Source organism: Schistocerca gregaria, chromosome 6, assembly GCF_023897955.1.
Source record: "Schistocerca gregaria isolate iqSchGreg1 chromosome 6, iqSchGreg1.2, whole genome shotgun sequence".
Lineage (NCBI taxonomy): Eukaryota > Metazoa > Arthropoda > Insecta > Orthoptera > Acrididae > Schistocerca > Schistocerca gregaria.
In genome coordinates, this window is record NC_064925.1 from 198,979,555 (window position 1) to 199,005,301 (window position 25,747).

The following is a 25,747-nucleotide window of genomic DNA, read 5'->3' on the forward strand; positions in this document are numbered from 1 at the left end:
AAATAAAAATTCTGCAGCATAACATTTCAGCATGCTCTTGCAGTATTAACTGGAAGAGGTTGTTAGATTTTGATCCTGCTAGTGGTTATCACATTTATGGCTGCTTCATAAGAGCATATACAATCCGTTCGCTGGCGTAACATATACTGACCACCCAGAACACTATGACCACCTACTTAATAGCCGCTTTGGCCACCTTTGGGACGGATAATAGCGGCGATGCAACGTGACATGGTAGCAATGTGGTCTTGGTAAGCCGCCGGAGGGAATTGGCAGCACATCTGCACACACCAGTTATCTAATTTCCGTAAATTCCCAGACATGTTCGATCGTGTTCATATCTGGCAAGTCGGGGGCCAGGACATCAATTAGAGCTCGTCACTGTGTCGCTCGAACAACCCCCCCCCCCCCTCCACACTCCTGGCCTTGTGACATGGCGCATTGTCTTGTGGAAAATTGCCACTGCCGTCAAGGAACATCGTCATGAAGGGACGTACGTGGTCTGCAACCAGTATTGGCCGTTATGGTGCCAGCACGAACTCCACTTGAATCATGAATGCCAACGTGAATGTTCCCCAGAACATAATAGACTCGATGCCAGCTTGTCTCCATTTTGTATTACCTATGTCAAGGAGCTGTTCCCCTAGAAACGACGGATTCGTGCCCTCCCATTGGCATGATGAAGGAAGTATCGGGATATATCAAACGACGCAAAGCTGTGCCACTGTGCCAACTTCCTGTGCCGATGGTCACAGGATCTTTTCAGTCATAGTTGCCGATGTTGTTGTGTTAACAGTGACACATGCATGGGTCATCGACTGCGGGCCTCATTAGTGGTGTTCAGAGTGCTTGGTGTTTAGACGAACTTGTGCTTCCACTATCATTGACGTTAGTTCTGCTACAATTCGACGCCTGTCTTGTTTTACCAGTCTGACCAGGCTACGACATTCGACATCTATGATGTGGACTCACCGCCTAACCCCACGACATCTGGACGTAGTTTCCCTGGGTTTCGCCAAGTGTTCAAGACACTCACCTCGGTGAAACTCTGACAGATCGCGCGCCTTCCCCATACTACTCACAGACAGCACACTCTCTGATATAGCTTGCGCGGGATTCAGTGGTCGATGTGTAGTGACCAGTTTTCGTCCAAAATGCTGGGCGATTACATTCGTTTGTTCGGAAGGGGAGGCCGATAAGTGTTTTCCACCTTCGGCCAGTCAGCGATGACAGACCCTGAAGCCCTTCTCAAACGATTCCACATAAACTATTCGGTAAAAGAATTTATTTTTGTTTCCATAGTGGCTTTATATGTCAGGTTCATGATGATGTGCCCATCATTTCGTTAATGGTCACAGTTTTGTAATGTTTACTTGTAAGTTAGACACCGCGAAATTCGGAAAAATTGCAATGAAAAACAGAAGTCATTATGATTTTGAGTTTGGTGCTTATGAAATTAGCTAACGTATTGAATTTTTAGGCATGGTTAGAGTTATCTATCTGTCACCAATCACGAAAAAATTGATCTGATGTAGCACATTCATTTGCGATTTCTCCGCGCCAACGATAAAGCCACAGTGGCATACCCACAACATTCAGATATCGAAATGAGATTTTGCAAACGATATCAAGCACAGTAGAGAGTATTTTACCATATCGTTATTATGTAAAACATCCTTACTCCAATAACTGCAGACTCTTTTGATAAAATAATTTAATTTTTAAGAGCCATCGATGGCTAGCAAACTGAAAAATGTTATGGGTTTTGGAACAACGTCATGTTAACACTTTGTCGTCAGCACGTCTCGTACAAATTTATTCGCTTCGCTCCGGCGGCGCTAGTACGGATTACTTGGCTTGTCACCGGCCGCTTGTCACCTTTCCGTTGATGACAAGCATCAAACACATTGACTTATGCGCGCTTTAATTTGCCTGAAATTGTCTATTTTGCCGTTTCGTTCCACAAATTCAAATTTTCTATTCAAATAACTTCCCTGCAGAGGCGATGCCGCTTTCCATCACAAGGTGTCTATAGTTCCATTACTGTTTCTGCTAAAGGCTGTCCAGCGCCGGAATATATCTTGAATGAGGAAATGTATCCCGTACTCGAATCACACGGTATGCGAATGAGTATGCCGTATTTTGTAATTTTCGACGGATTGTAAACTTTAAAATTTAACCGTCCATGCCAAGGTAAGATTCCTTCAATTTGAGAGGTTTTGACTTAGATTAAACATTTCTTGAAACTTTCTGGAAAAACAACCAATTACGAATTGCACTTTGACAAGCTGGTCGACATTATCCGATATATTGTTGCTGTCAGAAAAATGTAAAAATTATAGTATTTGTCTGAATCGCTTGCGGGACATCGTTTTGCGAAATATCGGCGTGTCTATCAACAGATTCGTTGACCAAAATCCACTATCCATGCTTTTTTTACGATTCCCATAAGGATAGTAAGCCCAAACCATATTCTAAGATAGCTTCCCGTAACGTAGACAAATTTGGCATTTTTTAAATCCAATTCCCTTCTATTGCAATTTAGGCTGTACTACTTGTTAGTTTCGTTGGTAATATATTCAGTTAGATCGTTCTCAGTATTTAATTCTACGATATCCTCGACGCTCTGTGTATCTTTGTGAAATATGTTTGGAACCGGGGATCCTTCAAGTTTATTATTAGTCCTCAGTAAATCGAAGTCTGAGCACTGTGCACTGTCTTCTTCGTCAGATTCAGCCGAATCAGTTGGCAACCGTAGCGTCCACCGAATTCTACTTGGTCGTATTTCACTATCTTCCTACGATTCTGCTTCACTTTCATTTATTTGATATCCAACGTCTTCTTCCCAATCGGCCAAATCGTCCGGAACGTCAGACAAGACGTCCGCGCATCCATAAACAATCCTACTGTCTCTTTGGTCCGCCATGATGAAAGGGCACAAGTACTTATAAAAACAAAAAACTTGTTGCCGTGTGTAGCTTATTGTTATCTAAGCAATACACCAACAGAATGCAAAAGATACTAAAGTGCTGTCGCCGGCCACTGAGTGATACTATGCTGACGACACCACTGTGGTGTCGCCGGCCGTTGACCGCTATTTCGCGCACGACACCACTGTGTTGTCGCCGGCCGGCGTAGTGTTAAGGCATTTCACGTTTCGTGTACCGAGTATATGCTTCTTCTTGAGCTGCTGACTTCACTTTCCCTCAGTTCCTCATTTAACACACTTAATAAACAATCGTTTCAAAATTCTCTCGCAGTTGTTTTTCCACAACACGTTCGTGAGGTGAGACAGTGTAAACTACGGTTTTTTAGCAGAAGAAGCACATTTTGATATGGAAAGCAGAGAAACGTGTAGGTTTTACTCAAAATTCCCCACTCAGGACGCTTCTCTGAAAGTTACAAATGGTTAAGAAGCCAGGCGAAAATATAACACTTTATTTGCGGCAGAATTCTTTTTAGATAGCTACTAACAAAAGCAGAGGTGGCAGTACATCCTCTGAAAAGCTAGCATGTAGGTGTGGGTGTGGAGATGCCTTACTTGACATTTACAAAAAGAAAAAAGAAAAAAAAAGCAGTGAGCGTAGGTTCTAGTTTAGAGTGGCACTTCCCCTCAGGCACTTTGGCATTTCACCCACAGAGCTCTGAGCGCCCCCACCACTGCCATATTCCCCACACTTCCCCAGCCGACAGCGCATGCAGCAGTCTTAGCATTTTGCTCGTACTATTCTACATACACTGTGCATGGGCAGGTTTATATCGATATCAGGTCGGTGGTCATAATTTTCTAGCAGATCAGTGTACACTGACTAACCAACACATTATAACCACTGCTTATAACGAGGCTGAACGCCGTCACTTAGTGCGGTAAGGAAAGTATGCAGAGCGTAGACGAAAGATGAACCAGTCAAGCGACGACAGGGGCATCAAATAGCAAAATCCAGTGATACAAGCCTCTTTGAAAAGTGCAGAATTGTATGATCAGGCGCTGTGCGCTGGTACGGGTTCTGCTAGTTAACTCTTTACATGCTACAGTCAGGAGTACTTAAAGGAAGTGGTTGGTAATCGACGTTTCTGGACGTCCACATCACATAATGTAGGGGGTAAACGCTGGTTCGTTTTGTAAAGCAAGATGGGCCCGTAATCCGTGATAGATCTGATGATGAAGTAGCGCTTTAGTGCGGTTATAAGTGTTTTTGATCACTCCATTTGTCACAAATTATTGGAAACGTTGCACTAAAGCAGGCGACATCTCCAATGTTCCATGTAGCCCTAACATTCAGTTACGATTGCAGTTTGCATCAGAATATCCACATAGCGACGTGGATTAATGGAAATGTGTTATCTGGTCGGATGAATGAAGTATTTGTAACACGAGATAGTCCTCTCCGGATACGTCGTCATCTAGGTCAATTGCCATCTAGGTCAATGGCCACTCGAAAAATGCACTGCGCCACGTGGGCCACTACTATGGTACGAGAGACATTCGTCTGGGCTTCCATATGTCCTTTTTAATTAAGTAAAGACACCATGACAGTTGTGAAGTATGTCTATATTAATGCGAACCACCAGCATCCCCTCATGCTTGATGTTCTCCACCATGGCCGCGGCATCTTAAGCTAGATAACTGTCGATATCACATCACTTTAAGCAGCACAATAACGAACCGGATTTTATGTCTTGGCTACCAAATTCACCTGCTCTGAACCCGATGGTATACGTCTGAGACGCTACTGGCTGCCAGCACCACATCCACAAATCAGTGTTCTGTTGCTTACGAGAACTTCGTGACCTGTGCGCAGTCTCCTGAAACCTTTTTTTTTTTTTCTTTGGTTGCGTTTCGGTGGTGGTGCGTCACGATTTGGCGCAGCACTGTATCTTAATATCCATAAAATGTGGGTTGCGTACTATATTGTAAGCGACAAAACATTCATAGAGTAAGCAAAGACAGGGCAATGGGCCGGTCTTTAATTGCCCAACTTGCGATTTTTAGGAGACCATAAAATTCAGTACGGTTTTTTGACAATACTAATTGCTCTGGTGTGCGAGAAATACACTGGGATTTGCGAGTCTCCTTGGCTGTTAGCGTAGTAATTATTGGGAAGGTATCGATTGAGAGATGTTCATCCCGCAGGAATTTATGGCTTCAGAATATACAGATACTATACTTGCGCCACTAGAAAATACAATATATTGTTACAATGTCTGCTGACTCTGACACTACAGCCTGAACTATCAACAATGCATCCTTTACCGCACTGACAATGAGGTGTCTTATATTTGCTGCTAAGACTTCTGTGTCGTAGCGCGCATACATGCATGACACATTAGTTTACCGTTGCTCTCGTCCCTCTGTCGGCAGAGTGGCAAGACCATTGTGCCTTGGGTGTGTAATGTCGTCGGGGCTCTACATCTACTTCCACATCTACGACTACATGGATACTCTGCTAGTCACACTTAAGTGTCTAGCAGATCGTTCATCAGACCGCCTTCAATATTATTCTGTTATTCCACCCTGGACAGAGCGTGGAAAGAATGAACATCTATATCTTCCTGTGCGAGCTCTGTTTTCCCTTATTTTATTATCATGACAGTTTCTTCCTATGTAGTTCGGCGTCAACAAAGTATATTCATATTCTTGGGAATGATTGAAATTTCATGAGATGTGCTCGCCATGACGAAACACCTTTGGTTTTCCACCCCATATCCTGATTCATATCCGTGTGACATTTCCTCCTCTATTTGTCAGTAATACAAAACGTGCTGGCCTTCGTTCAGCATTCTTGATGTAGTCCGTTATTCCAATGTGATACTCCAAAGAGAACAGACAAGCGTAGTGTAGGGAATCTCCTTAGTAGATCTGTTACTTCTTCTAAGTGTTCTGGCAACAAAACACACTCTTTGGATAGGCTTCCCCAAAATATTTTCTGTGTTCTTTCCAATTTAAACTGTTCGTAATTGTAATTAACAGGCGTTTAGCTGATGGTTCAAATGGCTCTGAGCACTACGGGACTTAACATCTGGGGTCATCAGTTCCCTAGAACTTAGAACTACTTAAACCTAACTAATCTAAGGACATCACACACATCCATGCCCAAGGCAGGATTCAAACCAGCGTCCGTAGCAGTCACGCGGTTCCGGATTGAGCGCCTAGAACCGCGAGACCACCGCGGCCGGCGTTTAGCTAAATTTATGGTCTTTAGATCTGACTGATCTACCCTGTAAATGGTTTAACGGATACTCTTGTGAATGATCTCACACTTTTCGTTATTTAGGGTTTCCAATTCTCATACCATACAGGTATCTTCTCTAAATAATTTTGAATTTCTATTTTGATCTGATGACTTTACTAGACGATAAACGACAGAACCACCTGCAACAAACTTAAGACCGCTACTTAGATTGTGTACATAGATACGGAACAGCAGAGGGCCTGTAACACTACCTTGAAACACCAGAAATCACTTCTGTTTTACTCGATGACTTTCCGTCAGTTACTACGAACTGTGACCTATCTGACAGGAAATCATGAAAAAAAATGCAAATGGCTCTGAGCACTATGGGACTTACTGCTGTGGTCATCAGTCCCCTAGAACTTAGAACTAGCTAAACCTAACTAAACTAAGGACATCACACACGTCCATGCCCGAAGCAGCATTCGAACCTGCGACCTGCGACTGTAGCGCCTAGAACCGCTAGGCCACTCCGGCCGGCAGGAAGTCACGAGTCCAGTCACATAATAGAGACGGAATTTTCCATAAGCACACATGTGTCAGTTCTTTTCGAGTTAACTCATGATGTTGAAAGACAAAATGTGGCCCAAATCCTGCTGCATATCGGTGTTAATGAAAAAGGCTTCTAATTTAGTGGGCTACTGATATTGTCTTTCTTGAATATTGGTGTGACCTGTCCAACTTCGCAGTCTGGATATAAATCTTTTGTTGAGGAGCCGTTGTATATGGTAATTAAGTATGAAGTTTTTGCCTCAGGGTAGTCTTAAAAGATCCTAATTCGCATATACTCCAGTATAGATTGTATCTGTCGTGTATTTCTCTCTGGGCCACTGCTGGGGTACTAGAGGACGCGTGCTCGCAAGAGGAAGCTTAAGCAGCTGCGGTCATTGACACAGGGTCATGCTCAGCTAGCCTAAGGGAAGTGACTTGCTGGCAGCGGTGTGGATAGTTGGAGGTCTGGGTATACCTATTAACGTTTGCACAGTCTGATAGGCTGAACATAGCTGGAAGGCGGCGGCTTGGTCTGTGGAGTGATATTAGCGCCGCCATGGTGCTGCCAGCTACTCGCCTACTCGCGGAACCGTTGCGTACCCATATTGTGAAATACACTACGTGATAAAAAGTATCTGAACATCTTCAAAAAGATATGTTTTTTTCATATCAGGTGCATTGTGATACCACCTACAGCCAAACATCGTGAGAGATCAGAATGGGTCGCTGCGCGGAACCCACAGACTTGGAACGTGGTCAGGTGATTATGTGTCACTTATTTCGTACGTCTGTACGCGAGATTTCCACACTCTTAATCATCCCTAGGTCCACTGTTTCCGATGTGGTAGTGACGTCTAAATGTGAAGGGACACGCACAGTACAAAAGCGTACTGGGCAACCTCGTCTGTTGGCTGACAGAGACTGCCTAAGTTGAAGAGGGTCGTAGTATATAATAGGCAGCTATCTGTCCAGACAATAACACAGGAATTCCAAAATGCATCAGGATCCACTGTAAGTACTATCACAGTTTGGCAGGAGGTGAGAAAACTTGGATTTCATGGTCGAGCAGCTGCTAATAAGCCAAACATCACTCCGGTAAATGCCAAACGAAACATTGCTTGGTGCAACGAGCGTAAACATTGGATGGCTGAACAGTTTTGTGGAGTGACATATCACGGTACACAATGTGACGATCCGATGGCAGTGTGTGGGAGTGGAGAATGCCCTGTGAACATCATCTGCCGGCGTGTGTAGCGCCAACAGTAAAATTCGAAGGCGATGGTGTTATGGTTCGCTCGTTTTTTCCACGGAGGGGGCTTGCACCCCTTGTTTTACTTGGCACTATCGCAGCACAGGCCTACATTGATGTTTTAAGCTCGTTCTTGCTTCCCGTGACTGAAGAGTAATTCGGGGATGGCGGTTGCATCTTTCAACACGATCGAGCCGCTGTTCATAATTTACGGCCTGCGGCGGTGTGGTTACTCGACAATAACATCCTTGTAATGGAGTGGCCTGCACAGATTTCTGACCTGAATCCTCAAGACACCTCTCGGATGTTTTGGAACGCCGACTTCGTGCCAAGACTCACCGACTGACAACAATACCTCTCCTCAGAGCAGCACTCTGGGAAGAATGGGCTGCCTTTCCCCAAGAAACCTTCCAGCACCTGGTTGAACGTATGCCTACGGGAGTGGAAGCTGTCATCAGGGCTAAGGGTTGGTCAACACCAAGTAGAATTCCACCATTACCGATGGAAGGCGCTACGAACTTGTGAATTATTTTCAGCCATGAACACATAGTTTACATAGTAAGGGCTTTTGTAACAGGCAGCTATTTTGTTCAAAAATGGTTCAAATGGCTCTGAGCACTATGGGACTTAACTTCTGAGGTTATCAGTCCACTAGAACTTAGAACTACTTAAACCTAACTAACCTAAGGACATCACACACATCCATGCCCGAGGCAAGATTCGAACCTGCGCGGTCGCGCGGTCGCGCGGTTCCAGACTGTAGCGCCTAGAATCGCTCAGCCACCCTCGCCGGCTGCTGTTTTGTTCGTAGCCGATGTGTAACCCACGCCATCCCGGTTCCTTATGGCGTAGCTGGTGTTTCTGGTCGTCCGTCCGGCTCGCTTTTGTAAGCTAGAGGCGTTCGTTTATGGTTTACTAATAGGTTGTATTTAGGGCGAGCTTCTTGGCACGTAATCACGATTCCTTTCGAATTTATATTAGACTTCATTTTTATTATCTACTCGCCAAATTGCAGAGTATTGGGGCTGAGTTGTTTGCCTGAGTAAGCCGTGCTTTCTGTCAGATCGCTCTGTAAGTTACCTGTGTGTCACACTATTCATTCTGTGCTCCTCAGGTTTCTTTAATTGACTGTTGTATTTTATTGGAATAGAGATTAACCCAATTACTGTTATGTTTAACAGTAAGACATAAGTACGGCACATTATATTTTCAATGCTCGCCAACTTATTTTAAATCATTGATGTCTTGTATTTTATTAAAGTTCTGTTTAACGCGCTCACTGTTAATGGTAAGCTACCTTAATGGCTTATCATCTATTCATTTACCTCCTTTAATTTATTGATGTTTTATTGTAATACAGTTTAACGCTTTCAGTTCTTACCAACTTTTTTCTGTGCTTTGGTAATTTATTTTTTTATTGGAATAGTGTTTGATACTGTTTGTAGGAGTGTGTTACAGGACAGATTAGCTTTATGAGGATAACCTCAGAAAGTGGCCCAGTTGTATACTTTAGTTGGTCCTGTGGAATTTGCCAAACAACTTTGTCAGTTCCCTGTATATGTTAAAAAATGTGTATTTTGGTAAGGCAGCTGGCTATCTGATTCTAGTGAGCCCACATTATTTGTCAATTGCTATTTTGAGAACTAGCTGCATGTGTGGCAGTTATCATACGATTTGTTATTTACCTTTCTTGCCCGCCGGGCGTAGCTGATTCAATCTGTCGCTATCGCTGCTGTTTGCCTTCCTGTAACCTCTGGATTAAGTGTTCCCTTTGTTTTGGTGTCTTATATTTCAATTCTATATGATTTAATACAACTGATTTCTTTTAAATCCCGCTTAAGTAAATTTAAACAATACCGTCTAGAGGGCCTTTTTAGTAAAATTTTAACCAGATGTTTTCATTGGTCATTCCAGATTAAAGCTGTATTTATAAAGCTGATAATCTGCATGCTTGTGGAGGTGTGTCCAGACATAAGCTTTAAGATCCTGCAAAGAAGGTACTAATTACCTTGAAGTGCCTTTACCAGTTGTAAAGTTTGTTGCATTGTCTCCAGCCATTAATTCTGTTATCCTGTGTCTACCGTTAATGCTTCTAAAGTTCCACATAAGATAGGTCGGTGATGCCGTAAGTAGCTGTTTACGGCCGAGGCATTGTGTTCCATAATGAAAATTGTATGTAAAATGGTATTACCTGAAATGTCTTCACCTTAGAAAACTTTTCTCGTTGAGATTTACGCCATTTGTGTAGTTACTAAGTATACTTATATGCTTGATCAGATAATTTTCTTGCATTGTCAATTAACATGCAACGTCATATGGCAATTAATAAATTGGTTGCAACTGCTTAGTACTTGAATTATTTTGATAATTTCATTTTGGCCAACCAACGTGGGACGATCCTTATTATTTTTTAATGCTCATGTTTCTAACCCTGCGTTTCAAGGATTGTTTTTAAGTGTGTATTTTCTCATTTTAAAGAGCTTCACATTTTCTGGTAATAAATTGCAGTTCAAGTATTTTTTATTTTCTGGTCCCAGTACCTTTCCACTTCCTAACTATCTGCCTACCGCTTCAACCATCGTACGATGTCCGATAGATAATTTACCTGCCGTGGATGACGTTTCCGAGCGATTCGTGTTCTGTCTACAGCTGACACCACCAACTCTTCAATGTTCTTCCCCGGTTCCCACGTTTCCGCATACTGTGCGCTATCTAGGTGTGGAGGAAGGGACAACAGTGATCTTAGAGTTGACAGTGAAACTCCTGTGTGTGAGCTATCATTGAAAACTGTGTGACAAAACCTATTTGTGATACCTGCTAATTGAAGAGGAGAGATGTGCCCTTTGAAAATTCCAACTTTGGTGTAATCCTTATAGTAACTATTGTATAACTGATGGTGAACGGCCTTGTCGCAGTGACAACACCGGTTCCCATCAGATCACCTAAGTTGAGATCTGTTGGGCTTGGCTAGCACTAGGATGGAGGATGGGTGACCACCTGGATCTGTCGGTCGCTGTTGGCATGCGGGGTGTGCTCGTCCCTTGTGAGGGCAATTGAGGAGCTACTCGAATGAGAAGTAGCGGCCCTGGTCATGAAAACTGACAACGGCCAGGAGAGCGGTATGCTGACCATCAGTCCCTCCATATCCGCATCCGGTGAAGCCTGTTAACTGAGGAAGACACGGCGGTCGGTCAGTATCGTTGGAGCTTCAGAGGCCTCTTCAGACGGAGTTTTAGAGCAATGTTAATATTTCATTCTTCTCTTCTTTCTGTATAACATTTCAAATCTGCTTCTCTCTACTAGGGGCAAGAAGTGCTCTATCTTTGCTACTGAGAATATGCCCCACGACAGTGTAAATTGTTAAACGTGCAATAATGCTGAAATTCGCAAATCTGCCATTCAGTCTGCCAAAGCTTAATAACACCAAACAAATTACATGGAAGCTCATAAGAGATCATTATTGCCTTGCTGTCATACATGAAAATCATACTCTGGAGATAGTACTATGCAGCATAGAATTTGTGAAAGTTAATTGCGTTAAACACGGATCTGGTAAAATACAGTCATCAATAACTGAGCACATAGAGTAACTATTTGCTGTACACTGAATGACTTTCTCATTACAAATCAAAATGTATAAGTGTTAACTGTTACGTGTTAAATATGTCTGATATCTTAAAATAAAACCTGCATATAGTGTAGAAGAATTACTAATAATCAGTCTTCTTAATTACAAAGCATAATCATTCGTCTTGGCGTTACAGTTGATTATTACCTGCGCTATAGAAGACGCTACTCTGGTCTAGTCTGCTTTATTGCCTGAAATACTGTAAGCCCCTGAGCCCCCTGTCCCTGAAAGAAATCACTGCGCAGCAAGTACGCTAGAAATTCAAGCCACTGCTTTCTACAACTGTTGGTAAGGAATACTGCTAGGTGACCAAGCAACAGTGCAATACTTGACCGCAATATTACGTTAACCTTATACTTCCGAACAGTAAGAAGAAAACTTGACCAACTGAGAGCAAGTACATGAAAAGATTCGATTTAAACTGAAGGTACATTAAAATTCTTAGCTACACAGAAACTAGATTAAGGTAACATGAGAACTATAGTGGCCTTTAGGTACTGTCATACACAATCAAGCAAATTCACACAAAACAAAAAAAAACACTGGGTATTGGAATTATACATATTTTTCTTTACTTGATTTGAAATAATATTAGAGGTGGAAGGTGAAGAATACTTTACTAATAGTCCGAACAAATGGTTGGTAGTTTTGAAATGGATACCAAAATATTGACTGTTGATCGGAGTTCCAGCTTTTACATTACAACAATTCGCGGAAGGTTAAATATGGAGCAGAACAGCTTGCATTAGGACCGGGTGGTATAATTAAACTAACAGTGTTCCGAGGGCTGATGCGTGGACAGCATGACAGCGACCTGCAATGTATACAGCCCGCACTACGGCACTCGGAACACAGTTAAATTATAACACAAGCTATTACAATTAGGCTTTGCATCAAATAAGAAATCTGTTCATATTAAGTCGTTCCAAACCTTCAGGTACACCAGTACGCATCTCAAAAAACATTCTTTGTTCACCGTTTGCCATCCGTGCCACTTTTCCATCGAACACCGACTATAATTCGCGGAAAAATGACAGAGACGTCATTTACTCCTAACACTACCTCGGATAACCAAAGAGTTACGTAACATGCATGAGATTACGTTTCCAAAGACGCTCTGTGTGCCAAATATTACTAACATAATTTTGAACAGCTCTGGGAACCCATGTAAGTGAACTACCATTACCATTCACCTTGTGCGCTGAGACTGTCTGTTAATTTTATTCACGCTTGACCTTACAAACACCACGCGATGTACAACAAAGTATATTTTTTAGAGATTTGTTTCTTCTTTCTTTTCTTTGTGTCATATTACGTTCATGCTCTCAGAATGGACCCTCTTCTGTTCATAAAACGAAGTTATTCCAATCTGATGGAATTTTTCTACAGGACAAACTGTCCTGCCTGAATTTTCTTCCGGAAAATTATTCTGTGTGATACAACAAGTTCTGATATTTCTGCTCCCGAGAGCACCAATCCGTTTTATTGTTTCAATTTTAGCTTCGCTATAAATCCCGTAGATTTCCCAACAGATGCTTAGTTGATCTGCTTGATTCGATCCTTTCAATATTTCCATAAAATATTTGATTGCGTTTTTGATATTCAAATATATGTGAAAATACCGCTCAGTTTCTTCATTTGCTCTTAGCCTCGGTCCTTATTCGTACCTAGAATTTTCCTTATTATTTTCCGTTCTGTGCTTTTGGTCTCTCTCTCTCTCTCTCTCTCTCTCTCTCTCTCTCTCTCTCTCTCTCTGCTTAAAATGAGTGGCTTGGGCCCATAAAGAAACCCTGCATGGATGGCTCTCTTATAGTATTTCAGTTTTGTGCATTTTGAGATGCATTTACGGCTGTAGATAACTTTTGTGAGTTTGAAAGGTGTTTCCATTTTAGTTTCTCTGACATAGTGGCGACAGAAAGAGTGATACACTAATTGTGGAATTTATTTCCGGTGTAAGGTCGTAGAAATATAATGAAAGATCTGAAGATGGTGACTACCGACTGAAATTGATAGCATAATTTTTCTTTTCGTAGTTCGGAAATAATGAGACAAATTGTATTTCCATCTTGGGGTAACTAATTTTGGAGGCAATCTCTCAGAGACCACTCTCCTGAATGCTCTGGTGTAAACACTGAAGCTGAGGAACACTGGATATTACGATAGCTTATAGCATTTTCAGTGTCATTTTGTTGATAGACATGTATTTTGCTTTTCAAGTGAAATTTCTCGATCTAATCTTTCTAACATTTCTTCGAGAACGTTTCATTTATTTTTGTGCTGTTGAATGGCGTGGCTGATAATCCCCAGGTCTTTTGTAAAAGCTAAACTGTCTGTCTATTGTATTAGCGAAACTAAGTCGTACGAAATGTAAGGTAATGTAGAAATCGATTCAATAAAATTAGGAAGAAAGAATGGTTCTAATGGCTCTGAGCTATTTGGGAATTAACTTCTGAGGTCATCAGTGCCCTAGAACTTAGAACTACTTAAACCTAACTAAGGACATCACTCACATCCATGCCAGAGGTAGAATTCGAACCTGAAACCGTAGCGGTCGCGCGGTTCCAGACCATAGCGCCTAGAACCGCTCGGCTACCCCGGCCGGTGGAAGAACGAATATTAGGATAATTTGACTGAGTCGATTAAAATCTGATTTCTGTTGGATTAAGCTTTCTACGACACGGTTAAAAAATAAGGGCGACAGTCTAACACCGTCTATCACTCCTATTCGAATTTCAAAATGTTTCGAAATAATTCCCTTGATTTTTCCCTGGATTTTGTATAATTTAGAGTTTGACTAATACAATAATTGCAACGTTTTTGAGGTCCTGAATTTACTCTGTATTATAACATTTGTCCTTACGAGAAAGATTCCACGTTTATAGGGCTATCGAAATACGTAGCTTGTTGGGTGAGCAGGGAGAGGGGTGGGCGAAGGGAAGTTTGTAGCGGGCAAACTGATAGAACCGCTGACCGTTGGCGGATGGGCTTGGCAGCGCCTGCATGCCGGCAGCCCCCACAGCATTCCTGCCGGTCGTGAGGCGCACATTTGGCTCTGAGGCTATCGGAACGTACGCGCTCTCGGCCCACCTCTCCGTCCCACATGCGAGATTCCGGGCGTAGCAGCCATCTCACCCCACCTCGCCTGCGCAAATAACCCTCTCTTCAGCATCTCTATGGCATTTAAACACAAATATTTTTTTTTTAGTCTGTCAAGTAGCGCTTCGCCATAATTTAACCCAAACGCTAATGGTACGAATAAATGTTCCACCGGTAATGGAAAATAATTTTGCGGCATATATTTTTTGTTCATTTACGCATAACTCATTCCGGTATAGAGTCTTGCTTTGGCAGGCTGCGGGCAGTTCCAACGAGATTCCAGGAAGCAAAACCACGACGTGTTTTTGTATTATTAATCCGGGAAAAGTTGCCGCTCGTTAGTAAAAATTTGTTCTCGACGACAGCGAGCGCTCGCGGCCGTGAAGCGATCCGAGGCTTAATTAGCTTTGCCGTCTGCTGCGAGACGCCCAGAACCGGGCATAAGCAACGGTGTTTCAAACGGGAGTGCAGGAACCACATGCTCGATTCTTTACCTCAAGCTCGCTCGTACTACAGAAAACTACAAAAAATAAGTGATTAACCATAAAAAGTTGTAGCATGTTGTGTGATGCAGCTATGTAATTTGGTTGTCTGGCTTTATCTAAGGGAATAAAACCATTTCTGCATTAAAACAGGGATCATATCTCATTAATCGCACAATTCAACACCCACATTCCGCCACCCGCAGCAGCTGTATTCACTGACAGAATATTTCTATGGAAAGGGCATAGAAAAGTTGGTTTCCCACAAAGATAAATCTTTGGGAAATGGTGGTGACGTTTAAGAAATATTATTTATTGTAAAAATGCCGTTTAAAAATATGTTATGAGTTTTTCAAAGCGATACTTAGTTTCCGGGCATGCCTTAATAATGACAAGAAAGATACACAACGATCAAATTTTAATCCAGAATACAACATCCCAAAGTATACCCGACAATAACCGACATCCGAAATCAAAATAAACTAGAGAACGGAAGATAAGTATTGTAACACGCGAAGATAAGTAGTAGAAAGAAACGTTACCCGCTGCTTACCACAGCCACAATAAATGCGAAAATTAAGCCAGATATGGAATTTAGTTTATAGAATAAACAATAAAACACAGATTCTAAGGGTTTAGCCCTAGGACGGGTGGGGGTGGGAGCGGGGAGCGGTTCATTGAACTGAAACTGCTAATGTTCTTAGTCTCTGACCAAAATCATGTCATACAACGTTTTCCCATTGAGTTATTGTTTATTGAATGTGGAATGAAACTTAAGCCACTAAAAGTTTATAGTACAGTATTCCTTAGAAAGAAAAATTACAATTTTAATATGGTTTCAACAAACATCCCCTTAGTTTGCCATGCTACACAAAATTTTTCAATGTAAGATGTTTTATTTTCCACAATGTCTTTGTCAGTGTTTCTTGTTGTTTGGCATTTATGATATTTTGAATGAGATTCACTTATTATTTATCTTGAATAATGCCAGTGAGTTAGTTCAGTTCCCTGACACTCACTTACAGAGTAAGAAATGTCTAAAGGTGGTGTGTCGTCCCAACAAGACGCAGCCAGGGCAAAAGCACCACAGACGCAAGGATGTGAGCTGGTGCCAGTGCCGTAGAGACTCGCCACTTGCCCTGTTTCCACTAGCGCCACGTGCGGCGATGACTATGAAGATACTGAATTCGCTTCGGTCCACTGCCGACTGAGTGTAATCATCCAATGACCGGACGACAACGGACAGAAGCCTACTCGGAAGATGGAAGAGCAGCTCTAGCCCGCTTGGTTATAGATAATCGTCCAGGGCTAACATAGTCAGGGAACGACGTTTAGAGCACAGACGGTTGTTGTAAATAGCATTTGCTATATACTGTGAAGTTTACCTAGGGTTATTTGCACTTAGCCTTTGAGGGCCTTTTTTGCGTTAAGTTACATGCACTGTTGCAGACCTCAATATACAAGTCACAAAGGTAGGTAAAGATTTTAACTCATTTCTAACTTTGTTACTAATTTGTTCAACTGTTGTATAACCGTCGTTCTCGTATCCAGTTACCTGACCGTGGGGAATAGCCGTGTAATAGCGCCAGGGAGAATTTGTCTATCGGTGTACTGTACGAGAAGCCGTTTCACGAACTCACAAACTCGGCCTACTGTAACAACAATGGCAACTCGGCCTCCACGGCAGTGGCGACGAGGCCTTTACAAACATTGTCGACGAGGGCTTGCAAAAGAATGAATACTTAATCTTCTGTAGAAGGAGATCTGAATGATATTTTAAAGAAACATTCCAATTAAGGGAGTGGAAGTGAAGATGAAAATGGTGTTATGGAGTATTATTCAGATCGGGGGAGAGATTTGGACGTTAAGAGACGATGACGGCGAATGAATGAAGTGTAATTGGGTGTCTAACATCCCGTCGACGTCGAGGTCATTAGACAAGGAGCAAAAGCTCGTATTGTGTCAAGGATGGGAAAGGAATTCGGCCGTGCCCTTTCCAGAGGAACCATTCTGACATTTTCATAGAGAGATTGACAGAAATGATGGGAATCCAAAATCTGGATGGCTGGACGCGAGACTGAACTGTCACCGTCCCAAATGCGAGTCCGGTGTACTAACCACTGCGCCACCTCACTCGGTCGATAAAGACGATGAAGATAATGTAGTTCGGGTTGTAGCCATCATAATATGACTGTGGCAAGGTCTGAAAGGATGTTTGTAACCATACAGACTAGAATACCTCGAAGGTCTCTTGAAAATATAATATGGGAGCAGGCTGAAGTAATTGCAGCTACTGTTTGCCATTCTCCTGGAGGTGCATTGTAACTGTTTTTTTTACACCTGACTTCATTGAGTTTTCAGTAAGTCATTGAAAAGAAGAGGCAGTTAGTGTAAATTTTATTTCTACTAATGACGAAGAATTGTTGTCTCTGTTGGAATACCGATACTCATGGATGGTAATAATGCTTGTTCTGTCAGTGTACACTATCTCCGGTAAAATGGGTAATGCGTCGGCCTCGTTATAAGAATATTATGTCAAGAGAACATTTCGAACAATCATTAGATTTGATGACAAAAACTAATCGCCAGCAAGGAAAGAAAGCAGGAAAATTGACAGCACATCATGTACTTGTCAACAGAGTGAACGACAGGTTTCAACTACTGTATAAACAAGGATTACATCTTACGATTGATGAGATTCTCAGACTGTATGTCGGACGCTGCCACTACAAAGAATTTATCAAGGAGAAATCTGTCAAGTATGGCACCCTTAAATACATAATGTTAGTCGTAACAGGCAGATACGTTACGAATACAGAAACCTACACAGGTAAAATGCAGAGTTTGTCCAAGGAAAAACGAGGTATCAGCAGCGGTCGTTAAACGTCTGTCAGTGCTTCTGAAAAATACTGGTACAAATATTACTACAGACCGACACTACACAACGGATGATTTGGCTGAAGGTTCTTAACAAGACTACGAAGTTACTGCGGTACTAACTCTCTAGCCACACAGGAGGAACATTTCTGACACAGTGCAGAACACATCAAATCGAGAGCTATATTCGTAGATCACCAGTTACTACGATATCATACACAGTAAAAAGAAAATCATGTAAAAACTCTCTGATGTTGTAAAAAATGCGTGAAGGTTAAGGCACTGAACCTGGAGAGAGGAACAGGATGCATAGGAATCTTATAATTCCACTGCAGGGTTGACTAATACCAAAGACGGCTCGTATGAACACCTGCAAGAGGGGAACAAACAGATGACGTCAATTAGTGGATATGGATATGTGTGCTATCAATGCAACAACCATATTCATCCAGCAACATTCAGCATCGAATGAGAAGAAACACAACAAATGGAAATGTTTTCTTTTGCAAGTTGGATTGGAAGTACTGATACCACAGGTAGGAGAAAGAAACACTAATATGAGAGGGTTATCCAACCAAATTGCTCAGCCAATGGAAAGTGTTGTAAAAAAAAATCAATGGGGTGACTACACATGTGGATCAATCTCTTTCAAGGAATGGTCCGTACCACGTTTGTGTAAAAGAAGCTAAGACAAACAGGCAGAAGTGCAACAATCTAGGGCTTGTGAAATCACTATGTTTGTTGTTACATGTATGATCATTCCTTGCTTTATATATTTCCTGTACCACGCCATAATCAAAGCGTTCATGATACGTAGGCTGCTGCTTTTGGCATAACGTAAGGCCTGGAGGCGTTTTGTGATCGTAACAGCCTCTGTAATTCATAACGTGTAGGCTTTCAAGGCCGACGTCTTCACAGTTATTGACTCACCACCGAAGATGTTGTCCGCAGTTGGCAACGAAATGTCAGGAAGAAGAAATTTTATAGATCGACTAAAGCCTCTCAACCTGGAAGTTTCAGCTAATTAGCCTTTCTAATTAACAATTATTTTTGGTTAGAGTTATTTATTTGATGTAAAAGATTAGCAAAATATTATGAATATAAAATTGTGTAGGCTATGTTCGTGTGCACTCTCATGTTTCACCATAATTTATCCTTCCTCTTGTGTTCGTGATTGTGTTCATGAGTTGTACATAAGTCAATTTCCTTTAAATTTAATCCTATGTGTAAATACAGGATTAAATTTTAAAGGAAAATGTATATATGGGATTTATATATATATATATATATATATATATATATATATATATATATATGGGATTAAATTGTAAAGAAATTACGTATATCAACGCCCACAGGCCCCATATTATACCAGTAGCAGCTGCGTGCCGTATCATAAATACTCTGATTACAGGTTGTTACAGGAAACTTCTAAAATAACAAACGAGCATATGTCTAATAACAAACATAATGATTTCACAAGCGCCTCCCCCCCCCCCCCCCCCCCACCGTGAGTTCGGAATTGTTCACCTCAATGCAAACAGTTATAGTTATTAAAATTTTTGGTATAATAATAAGAAAACCCTATTTTAAATAAAAAATATATGGCGTTAGTTAATGGTACACCTCAATTATTAAGTAGTTACTTGAAAAGGCAGTACATACTAGCACACTATCAGAAGCTGTCCAATAACAAACAATTAGTAAAAGGTTGCTATGGTAAGGTAATGGACCGGTAACTGCTAATTTAAGGTTATTAAGCAAGAGCGTGTTTCAATAAACGTGGCCTCCTTAAAGAAAATTAAAATCATACAAACACTTTGAAAGAAACTTCAAACATACGTGAAAATAAAACGTCTAACTTTGAAAAGCAGCCTTCACAGTGACGTACCAGATTCACGTAAGCCTAACGAAGCTTAGTGCTTTTAGGAGCAGTACAAAACAGAATAAACAATTAAAATACCGGCAATGAACAAAGTCTTACAGACTCTCAGATGATCTTCCATATCACGCCGAAGCAAAGCTCAATCCTGTTCAGCCACATATAACATTTTTTCCACCAGCCACCGATGTGACAGCAATTAAAGGCGCATCGCATTCATCATATTCTACTTTTACGAGCCACAAAAGTGCCAACGCCCTGTACAGTTGCAACAGCCAACTGAACCCGCTGCAACGAGGAGCTTTCTTCACAGCGAGCGCCTTCTCTCCATGTAAGCCCATACACGACTGCTTAATAACACCTCAGCACATTGCTAGGCTTCCACTACTACTATACTATAGTTGAGTACAAGACAACCCCACCGGAAACTCAGCTCCAACTTAGCACGACAATCCGCTCGGTAGTAAACCAATAACATTGTCCTGTTGTCCACAACTGTCTCAACCGATCCGCGCTTTCCTCCTCTACCACCCAAACTTCCAGATGTCAGACCCTCAGATCGACACCAAACGTTGTATGTCGATAGAGTATCAACCGAAACTCCGATTTTGTGCGTGGTGTGTGCAGTCGTTCAAAAGAACCGGTGTAAACGTAAATTAAAAGTAACACCAGAACTACGGACGACAGGAAAAACTTAAGTTTGAGTAAGCAACAACTATAGCATTTGTGGGGAAGTTGTTAGACCGTTAGATCGTCGTTCTAAGGATCCCGGATTCATGCCCCAAAGACGACAATTTTTTACAATATTGTGCGTTATATTGATATATGGGACTATTAATATTTCTGCGCGCGTGTAATGCAATTGCTTCTTCATTCTACCGTTCCTATTGTTTGCTTATTTTGTACGACTACAAATTCACTAGTTGTTCATCACGAATAGTGTCTGTCTGCCGCATATGTCAGACAGACTACCACCCCTATCTATACAAATGTACTTATAGGATTGCTGCTTTTAGCTAACCAAGCGAAAGCAGACTGTCAAACGAACACTGCTGCAAACAGCGAAGAGTGCTTTTACATGTCAAATAATGCTCTTCCATGTAACCCACCCTCCAGAAACCAAGGAAAGCGTAGGGAACGAGGAACAGAGGTACAACGAATATTGTTAACTTCTTATTTTTTTCTTGTTCTTTATTATTTTTATTTGTATATTTTGTCATTAATACCACCCATAATATCATGAAACCGGAGTTACATACGGAGGAGGGAGTAGCAAAGCGTCAGACTAATTGAGACTATCAACGTACAGCATCTTTTAGAAGAACATTCCGATTTCCAGTGTATATATCGCTCCTAAGTGTGGAAGACGCAGGGATCCACTCTTCATGAAAGGAACACCCCAGCTCTGTGGTGGGTTAAGGAAGACACTACAGAGGAAATTGGAAAAAAAATTGCCTCTATTTTAGATTGTGCATACAAATGCACGATGACGCTCTTTAAGAAACTGTCAACAGTCAAGGATACATTCCTCGCCATCAGCAAACAAGCTGTGTGCTGGTGTCCACAAATCCACCTCACAGAGTTCATCTTCACTTGCTGGAAGTATCCCACGTCCGGGAGCAATTGAATAGATGAGGAGTCATACGGGTAATTAGGGGCGACATCTGTCGCACGAAGAACAGACACCTCTCGCTGATCCGCACACCAGGCGGTTTTCGTCTGTGCCATAACATCACAGTCAACACGCAATGGGATGCTTCCGAGGTGAAACCTGTGAAGGCTTTACAAGCATACTTGCTTCCCATTGACAGTAAGGCACCATGCAAACTGGACGTCAGGGTCAAGGTAAGGAGCGCACGCTGATCGCCCAACAGCAAGCCAGTCGACGTGGGAAGCTTCCTTTCAACCACATTCGGTGACCTGTGCTGCTGATGGAAACCATAGATCGCCTTCGTGGATGTCAATTGCGGTACCAGTATCGCAGTACGGACGTAGCTCAATTCAAGGAAAAAGTGGCTGAAGTAAAAGAATGACAGCCGGGCTTCCGAAAGCTGGGTATGTGCTGAGAGACAGTGCGGTGCAAGGGCCTTCAGTAATAGGTAAGACATTTAGGACTACGGCGCTACAACGTCATGTGAGAGCCTATGAAAAGGACTACTCCTCTGTCAGATACATGATACAATCCTAATCAACCCCTGCGCCGATCAAGGGTGATGGTTTCGTAACTTATCTTGAACAGCAAGCCGTGGCAAACAAACGAACCCAATGCCACTAGCATGCAGCGGGTCTTGATGGCGGAATAGGAACTGTCTGTCCCACGTGGGAGATAAGTGACGCCAAATATACATTTATGTATTGTGTGCGTTGCAGAAGATCGAGTGCTCATAAACGGTGAACTAAAAGCCCAGCTCGTAGTTTGGAAAGTAGACGTCGGTAGTCGAGAGAAATTGTCCGCTGCTGATCACTTGAGAAGTTCTAAGCATCGGAGAGTATCAGCTACATAGAAAGGAGCAGCACTGCCCGCAGGGATTTCCACACCTATAGCCACGGCGCACGATTTGCGGACGTTTTGGCAGCTACCAGAAGCTTCTCCGTCGGTAGTAACCTATGCCAGTGACTCTCTGACCTCAGCACCGCTGCGAAGAACGACGACGAGATCGTCTGCATATGCAGTGCAGCTGAATACATGATCACCGAGAGACATCCCAGAGAGGTGATCACGGAGGCCGCATAGCAACGGTTCTGTGGCGAATGTACAACAATGCAGAGTGCGGGCAGCCTTGTGATCCACGGGTCGAGATTGGAGGAGTAAGACAGCCATTGAGACTACATGAACCTATAGCTTCAAGGAGACGCATTACGACGTCGATACTAGTATCAGGGCAGTCCATATTGCGGAGCATCCCTTCCAGGAAGTCGTGACCGATTCGAACGAACACCTGGCTGAAGTCAAGAGTTCCGAAAAGTCCAGGCACACGACGGGCGTGAGCAAGAGTTATTGTGACAAATGCTGAGGAGGTTGTTTGAAAGAGTATTAAATGGAGAAAAATTTCCACCGGAATGGAAAGATGTTACATAACTCCTTTGCATATTTACAGAGTCACGTAATGACACAGATACTAGTAAGGTATTGCCAATAATCCCTTTCTTTGGAAAACTATACTCGAAGGGGATGAAAGACCTGCTAGAGATAGAAATAAGTCACAAGTTGAAGAAGAGCAAGCACAATTCCTTTCATTGAAAAATTTTTACCAGGACTGGCACAACAGGTCATGTGTGTCGTAAGATTGTTGCCAAGAAAATGAAATTTCAGTGTTCCTGATTAAGTCATCTTTGGGACATGACTTACTATATTTTATTATCCTGTGAAAACGGCGTTGGTGTGCTGTTCTCTGGGCGATATATTTCGATCTTGTAAATCCGTTATTGTGATTGTCTATCATTCAGGTGGGGTAAATTATTAGATAGCGATCACTGAAAGTTTGTAGACATCTGTCGTATTGTTGAAGAGTGACGAAAGGAACATTCTAGTAGGCAGTGGCACCGTGCCTTTCTCACAGTAATACGTCATCCACGAGTAATTACGGCCATGAAACAATATTTAATCAGAAGCGAATAGAATTGGCCTCTCTCACACAGAACTTGATCTAATATTTAAAATTTACTTTATAACAGTGAACTTCATGAAGAATTTGTATCTGCAGTGATAACCCAATGTAAACCAAATACTTGACGATCATTGTGAATCTGGCAGCGTTAGTGCAGGCAAGGAAATACTGGGATGTCGAAACCCTACAATAAGAAACAACTTCTTTGTAATGTGCAGTACAGTGTTATTCTTGATGTTGATTCGAGCGTGAAGACGGGATTTAGGTATGGAGCTCACAGCCGGTCGCAGGTTCGAATCCTTAGGTTAGATAGATTCAAGTAGTTCTAAGTTCTAGTGGACTGATGACCATAGACGTTAAGTCCCATAGTGCTCACAGCCATTTGAACCATTTTCGAATCCAGCCTGGCTCATGGATGTGTGTGATGACCTTAGGTTAGTTAGGTTTAAGTAGTTCTAAGTCTAGGGGACTCATGACCTCAGATGTTAACTTCCATAGTGCTTAGAGCCATTTGAACCAGTTTTATGGAGTTCACCGTAAGGAAGCTTACACATTATACTGCATATGTCATTTGGTGAAATATTGCGTTGGTTCTGTGATTATGGGGACTGCTGCTGAAGTTCCGTAACTCCCGTTGTTATTTTCGAAGAACGAAGTACCCAAGTCCAACAGAAAGAGTGCTGTGGTTGGGTATTAGTGGTACAATATCTATCCAAGATCAGTAAATTATCAGACAGCCTCATTCAAGCGTAGCTCATCAAAGATGTTGATTAGCTGGAATACCTTCTCAGATCCACCTTGTCAATATAAATGAACATTATCGGGTAGTGTAGCCCACCACGATGCTTTGATAAGTAGAATATGGTGCGGTTTTAGGCGATAAATAGAAAATAACTGACGAAAACGCTCTAACATTAGCTTTTGATTTCCTTGTAAACGATAAATAATTTTTATTCACTCATTTCAGAGCTGCTCGAACGATGTGTGAATGACGTTCTTTTAGGTATTTATAGTAATTTAATATCCCACTTAAAATTGGCTGCTGCCGTTATTGACATCGCGTATTACCAACGACGTCATTAAGTTAATTCAGTACTGTTACATCCGATTGGCCACTTGTTGCCAGAATTGTCGAAGTGTCGCAACGCCACTAACACACGTATCCCATTACACTTCGCTGTCGATGTTTGTTAGGAGGCTTTTGTCGATGAACGCTGATAAATTTGATTAAAGAATAGTCAGGACAGCAGTCAATCAGTTATTCGTTTGGGTCGACTCGGACCGCATTAACCCTCGTATCGTTTGCCATCTATCCCACTCCATCGTTCAGACACTTTATAGATGTCCTTCTCAGTAGTAAGTGTCCGATTCTGGAACCCTGCATTATGTTAGAGAACTGAATAACATTCCAGCTTCAGGAGACTGTTACTATCTACTAAAGCAACAAGTAACCTCTAATAGCCAAGATAGCTGCGAACTTGGCTATTAAAAAGTGCTTCAAACAAATGCAGTGTGTTTCGAAATGAATATCTGGGTTTATGGCTTTGCAGCATTTACTACAATCAGCTTGTAATTATAAATGATACACAAATGAAAGAATAGCTAAGGCAGTTTAGCTTGTATACCTGTGCCTAAAGAGAAGAGTTTGGAACATCAAGAGTGACTAAAGAATGTTTGAATGAGTGAGAGTCTTTCAGGCGCAGCCCCAAGAACTCAGTTCTGAAGGCTAGCCGCGAAACAGCATTTCTAGTCACGCCTTTTCAGACTACGACCACAACTACGTTCTTATTGTTTGCAGTTGTTCCGAAAGCCTTTTCAGTCTGCCTCAACTCCGCTAGCAAAACGTTGCTGCATGACTTTCTGGATCGTGTCTTCAATGATGAATCGGCAGTTCACCAAAGCGGAAACGTGAGCACCCATAATGAGCGCACCTGGGGTCAGCAATCAGCACAATTTGGTACAGTTGCAACGAGTCCCCTCAATTGAGTGTTTCCTTGCGCCGTATCTCGGCGGGAAGAAAATGCGCGTTTCTTTTTCGGTGAGTGGTGTTTCTTATCTTGATGCGCTAGAATTGTGCCGCTTTGCTCAACTGGGAGGAGACGAACCATAGAACGTAGTAGGGCAGCAAGTTTGTGAGCCGCCGCACTAGCAAAACTCAGTAGGCGATTGGTGAAACGGCGTTCTGCCGCACCGCGAGACA